General features: G+C 39.4%; 1 non-coding gene across 1 annotated transcript; it reads right to left on the bottom strand.

Annotated features, from left to right (window-relative positions):
- Positions 1–1,978: 1,978 nt before the first annotated feature.
- Positions 1,979–2,169, bottom strand: LOC119422229. The gene has a single exon (XR_005187400.1). It is a non-coding gene; the product is annotated as a U2 spliceosomal RNA (small nuclear RNA).
- Positions 2,170–6,656: the final 4,487 nt, after the last annotated feature.

A 6,656-nucleotide genomic window follows, 5' to 3' on the forward strand; every position in this document is an offset into this window, starting at 1 on the left:
CGTTGTAATTATTGTCCCCTTTCTCTGCAGCTGAAAGAATAGTTCCGCCCCCAGACTCCATAGCCGGTTGGGTTTGTCTGCTGACAGACAAATAAAATGCAAATAAATAAATATTCAACATTTGTGACTATGATCAAAGATCATATTATAAAAGATTTTTTTTTAAATCCATGTCTGTTTGGTGTTTTCATCACCTTAAGTGGCCATCTTGAACTGGACTGACTTCAAAAGTTAAACAGTTGATCATGTATAATCTAAGATTAATATCTAAAACTGTTAATAAAATACATCCCATGTTTCATGAAATAATTTGCCAATTGACAAATAAAGTTGATTTCTACAGTTATTGCTTATGTTTTGAGCAAAAAATAAAGTTAATTGTGTAGCACTTTAAATATGTGTTGGGAACTACTTTGTACTTTCATTTACAACCAAACCAAATTTTAGCAGAATTTCTGTAAAGAGAACTGACTCATAGCTTTTTTTGTGTTATCTAAGACCAGTTGCTTGTGGCAGACTTCTTGAATTAAATTGACTCCAAAAGTTAATCATTTGTGTCGGTACATTCAGAAAGTTTCACTAAAAATCGTCCAGTGGTTTAAGAGATATTTTGCTAACAGGCACACAGGGATGACTTCAAAATGAGTTATGGCAAAATTTAAGCTCTTACAGTCAGTGAACACTCAGAAACTGTGTTGGGGTTCAGGCTCAGCTACTACTCGACCAAACTTTGTGTTTATTACAGTATAACAGACAGAGTTATGGTCATTTTTGTGTTTTGGGGGTACCCGCTTCTTCCATTTCGGGTCACGGGGGTCGCCAGTGCCCATGTCCGGCAATCATGTGCGAAGGGCGGGGTACACCCTGGACAGGTCGCAAGTCCATCACAGGGCATACCATAACACTTTATTTATAAAGCACATAAAAACAGCAGCAAGGCCAACCAAAGTGCTGTAGCAGAAATAAAACAAGTAAAGGACACAGGATAAAATACATAGATCCACAGAGGTAAAGATAAGAACTAAATATCCTTATGGAATACAGACAAGTTAAAATCAACCCACTCGTTGTCAAAAACCATGGAATAAAAGTGAGTTTTGAAAGGAGACTTTAAAACAGTGAGAGGGAGCCTGCCTGACATGCAGTGGGAACTCGTTCCGTTAGCTGTTGAACCAGTTTAAATGACGGAGAGTGGGATGAAAAAAGTCGCAGTAAGAAAATTAATCCCTTCGTTGATCATCTGTCAGCAAACAGCTGTCTTTAACTTTTTATAATCCAGAGGAACAGCTGGCTCAAAATACTCATTTTATATATAACTATAATTAACTCAAGTGAACCAGATTCACCAATTTTAGTCTTACTCAGTCTTATCATGTTTGTTTATATTAATTCAAATATTGTTCAAATATATATATTGCAATAATAATATTCCTCCTTTAGAGAATGAGACCTCTATACTGTTACTCTAATAATTATTCAAGGGTTCAAGGTTCTTTATTGTCATTCACGTCGCATGTGGTACATGAGGTGGAAGGAAACTATGTACACAGGGTCCCAGTCATAGATATAAACACATTATATCATCACATCATTATATGATATCTATGGTCCCAGTTACATTCAGCAAAAATACAAATTGTAAAGAAAAACAGTAATAAGATCCAAGACATGAACCAAGAAACACGCCAAACTAAGAATACACTAATAGTACAAAACAACAGCAGCATGAACATTATGTTCATCCTTCATAGAATAAGAACTCTATATTTGATATTCTTAATGAGTTAAGTCAGAAAGTTACTGATCAAACAGGAAATTGTTGTGCCAGAGTTTCAGTACATAAGAACCTCATATGGTGTAAAATAAATAGATTAAGTACACTAGCTTTTAACCCACTTAAGTCATGTATACATTATATTTATCATATAATAGAGAGCATTGGATTTATGGCGTGTATTATGTTTTTTACTTGACAGAGTGGGAGTGCTCCAGTTCTGGAGATACTGCAATACCAGATCGATGCGTGGAGTGGACGAAGCAAGCCCCTATTCCTTCTCCCTGTTCCAAAAATCAATTTAATGTATGGTCCCCGGGTGGGGGACGTATCAGATATTAAACTAATAAGAACATATACTACACATGATCTTAGCTAAAAGGCCGAGAAGCGATAACATGATTATTGCGTAGGACACATGGTCATTCTGCCCACACACACTCCCACACACACTCTCACTCACGGTTCAGTAACTAAACTTTACATTTTGTGCCTCAGCAACACATTTCTCTCTTACTTTCATCAGTAACGATAAAATCACAGGTTATGTATTCTTAAGGTTTTTTTTTGCGCTTTCAAATAAAACTAAGGTTTAAAAGAACAGCCACCGGAAACTTTCAGAACACGTGATATACTTTGGTCCAATAGGAGAACAGAGAAACACATCCAAGGTAAACAATCAAACCTTCTTCACAGAGACATTTAAATAACTATTCTGACTTGATACAGACATATATTCGTTATTAGTGAGTCTAATAAAACTCGTTGGCTCGACATTATGTACATGTTAACGACAGAAAGCAGAATTATTTTAGCGCTGCCTAGAGGAGAGGAAGGTGAACTACAGTCCTTCATGCACCCAACCCATCCCAACGCTAATTAAACACCCCGTTAAACAAATCCACGTGCTCATGTCTGGAACAATAATTACACACTAATGGGCAAAGTCAACAGTTTGTAGTGAAAATGTTCGAGTAAAACTGTTTTGACAAAACAAGCGCGAACAGTTTGAAACACATCTGAAACAAGCAGGCACCCCTGGGACAGAAAACCGCTGCTCTGCAGTTGTTTATGTCGCCACCTATTGGTCAGCATCGGTACTACAATCAAAGAATACTGTGCTGTCTAAAAAAGTTAAATCTGGTCCTCTGGACATTCAAAAACAAACAACAACAAAAAAACTGTGCCGTGTTTTGTAGATAAAATGTATGCATTTTAATAAAATTACTAACAATATCCGACACATCACATCCTGCTGTCAAATCATAAATTATAAATTTGAGAAAAAAGAGGTGTCCTGATCAATTTTAGGATTATGTCCAGGGTTCAAATCAAGTAAAAACAATGTAAATATCCATCCATCCGTCCATCCATTATCTTTTATCCGCTTCTTCTTTTTTTGTGTCATGGGTGTCACAGGTGCCCATATCCAGCCATCACTGTGCGAGAGGCGGGGGACATCCTGGACGGGTCTCCAGTCCATCACAGGGACACATAGAGACAAACGAGACAACCATTCACTCTCTCACTCACACCTAGGGACAATTTAGAGTTACCAATCAGTCTAACATGCATGTTTTTGGTCTGTGGGAGGAAACCAGAGTACCTGGAGAAAACCCACGCATGCACAGAGAGAACATGCAAACTCCATCTAACACCCCCCCCCCCCAAGCTAGGATTTGATCCAGTGACCTTCTCACTAAGAGGTGGCAGCTCTACCAACTGCATCACCCGCCCTTACTTCATGCTAAGAAGTGAAGAATCCTGAAGCATAAAAGGACATGTGAAAAAAATTAATGATTAAAAATTACATCAGTCAAAGGCACATTCATAAATTAATAAAATAAAAAATATATTTTTTAAGGTAATTGGGGCTTCCTCTGTTTTACTGAATTAAAATATTTTTTGCTTTGTTTAACCTTTATTTATACAGGCAGTCTCATTGAGTCACGAGGACTCATTTGCAAAAGGGACCTGGGGGCAGATGGTAGGGGTTGGTGATGTTGCTCAGGGGCCCAGGGTGGGGCAGGTGTGGGTGTTTCACCTTTACCACCCACATTTTGATGTTGTTGGTCCAGGGAATTGAACCAGAGACTTTCTGATCACTGGACCACCTTCTTTAGCTTCTGTGCCACCACTCCCCTAAATTGTTAGTTAACAGAGCATGTGATGGCTCTATAACTGATGTCACAGCCACAAAGTATTAACTATTAATAACTATTTGACAGAACATCACCTTAAAAGTGACCAGACTGTCTTTCTTTAGTATGCTCACATAAATGTATCTAAATTTATGAGCTGAGAAATCTCACTTCTCCAAACGTTTACTCAGAAATTCATTTCTGTTCGCAGCGAGTGTGAGCTCTGTGTGTTTGTTTTCATGGTTTCTGGTCCTCAGTGTTTTTTGCACTTTCAGTCTCTTGTTTGTTTCTTCCCAGTGATTTCTCCTCATTGTTACAGTGCTTTGCGAAAGTATTGGGCCCCCTTGAACTTTTCAACCTTTTGCCACATTTCAGGCTTCAAACATAAAGATATAAATTTTTTATTTTTTGTGAAGAATCAACAAAAAGTGGGACTCAATCGTGAAGTGGAATGAAATTTATTGGATGTGTCAAACTTTTTTAACAAATAAAAAACTGAAAAGTGGGACGTGCAATATTACTCGGCCCCTTTACTTTCAGTGCAGCAAACTCACTCCAGAAGTTCAGTGAGGATCTATGAATGATCCAATGTTGTCCCAAATGACTGATGATAATAAATAGAATCCACCTGTGTGTAATCAAGTCTCCTTATAAATGCACCTGCTCTGTGATAGTCTCAGGGTTCTGTTCAAAGCGCAGAGAGCATCATGAAGACCAAGGAACACACCAGGCAGGTCCGAGATACTGTTGTGGAGAAGTTTAAAGCCGGATTTGGATACAAAAAGATTTCCCAAGCTTTAAACATCCCAAGGAGCACTGTGCAAGCAATCATATTGAAATGGAAGGAGTATCAGACCACTGCAAATCTACCAAGACCCAGCCGTCCCTCTAAACTTTCATCTCGAACAAGGAGAAGACTGATCAGAGATGCAGCCAAGAGGTCCATGATCACTCTGGATGAACTGCAGAGATCTACAGCTGAGGTGGGAGAGTCTGTCCATAGGACAACAATCAGTCGTACACTGCACAAATCTGGCCTTTATGGAAGAGTGGCAAGAAGAAAGCCATTTCTCAAAGATATCCATAAAAAGTGTTGTTTAAAGTTTGACACAAGCACCTGGGAGACACACCAAACATGTGGAAGAAGGTGCTCTGGTCACATGAAACCAAAATCGAACTGTTTGGCCACAATGCAAAACGATATGTTTGGTGTAAAAGCAACAGAGCTCATCACCCTGAACACACCATCCCCACTGTCAAACATGGTGGTGGCAGCATCATGGTTTGGGCCTGCTTTTCATCAGCAGGGACAGGGAAGATGGTCAGAATTGATGGGAAGATGGATGGGTCCAAATACAGGACCATTCTGGAAGAAAACCTGTTTGAGTCTGCAAGAGACCTGAGACTGGGACGGAGATTTATCTTCCAACAAGACAATGATCCAAAACATAAAGACAAATCTACAATGGAACGGTTCACAAATAAACGTATCCAGGTGTTGGAATGGCCAAGTCAAAGTCCAGACCTGAATCCAATCAAGAATCTGTGGAAAGAGCTGAAGACTGCTGTTCACAAACGCTCTCCATCCAACCTCACTGAGCTCGAGCTGTTTTGCAAAGAAGAATGGGCAAGAATTTCAGTCTCTCCTTGTGCAAAACTGATAGAGACATACCCCAAGAGACTTGCAGCTGGAACTGCAGCAAAAGGCGGCGCTACAAAATATTAACGCAAGGGGGCCGAATAATATTGCACGCCTCACTTTTCAGTTTTTTATTTGTTAAAAAAAGTTTGACACATCCAATAAATTTCATTCCACTTCATGATTGTGTCCCACTTGTTGATTCTTCACAAAAAATTAAAATTTCATATCTTTATGTTTGAAGCCTGAAATGTGGCAAAAGGTTGAAAAGTTCAAGGGGGCCGAATACTTTCACAAGGCACTGTAGTTCTGCTCCTGCTCTGCCTCCCTCACCTGATCATTATTGTCTTACCTCAGGTGTTTCTACCAAAATATACCGTATTATTTTATGTTACTAGTGTTTACATAGTGTTTATCGTATATCTTAGTGTATATCTTAGATCCACATGTTTCTTTTTATATTTTATATTTTTGCTATTTTGGGGTGTAACTGGGACCTTGAGTACACAATTTTGTTTCACCTCATGCACCACATGTGATGTGAATGACAATAAAGAACCTTGAACCTTGTAATTGTCTCTTGTTAGTGTTGCCTTCATGTACCTGTCTCTCAGTCATTTTCCTTTGTCCGTGCAGATGTCTCACCCTCGTGTTCCTCTGGGTATTGTTGTATGTTTCTTGCTGCCACATCAGCTCCATTTGTTTTGTCAATGAATGTGCTTTCTTATTCTAATCCTTGAGCCTTTGACTTCTCTCTCTGCAACCTGGGTTCAACACTACAAGTACGACAGCGAGACAGTTTTGTGTTGGTTGTGGGGAAAGGCCGATGGTTGTGCAGATGATTTCTGCATTTTGGTTACTAATATACAGATGGATGCACACTAGCAAAGACGTGCAGACATAAAGTCAGAATTGGGGCTCACTGCACATGGAGGAATCAGTCAGACCAGCCCACAGACAAGCTGCAGACAAGGATTATCTGTTCTCAAGGAACGGTGGATCAGAGTTATGGCTTGTTTCTCTTCTGGTGAGATGGAGAAATTCTTTGCGGGGGAACAGTGACACACACAGTGACACACACAGTGACACACAGTGACACACA

This window comes from Nematolebias whitei, chromosome 15 (genome assembly GCF_014905685.2).
Source record: "Nematolebias whitei isolate Nwh7 chromosome 15, NemWhi1, whole genome shotgun sequence".
NCBI classification, from domain to species: Eukaryota; Metazoa; Chordata; class Actinopteri; order Cyprinodontiformes; family Rivulidae; genus Nematolebias; species Nematolebias whitei.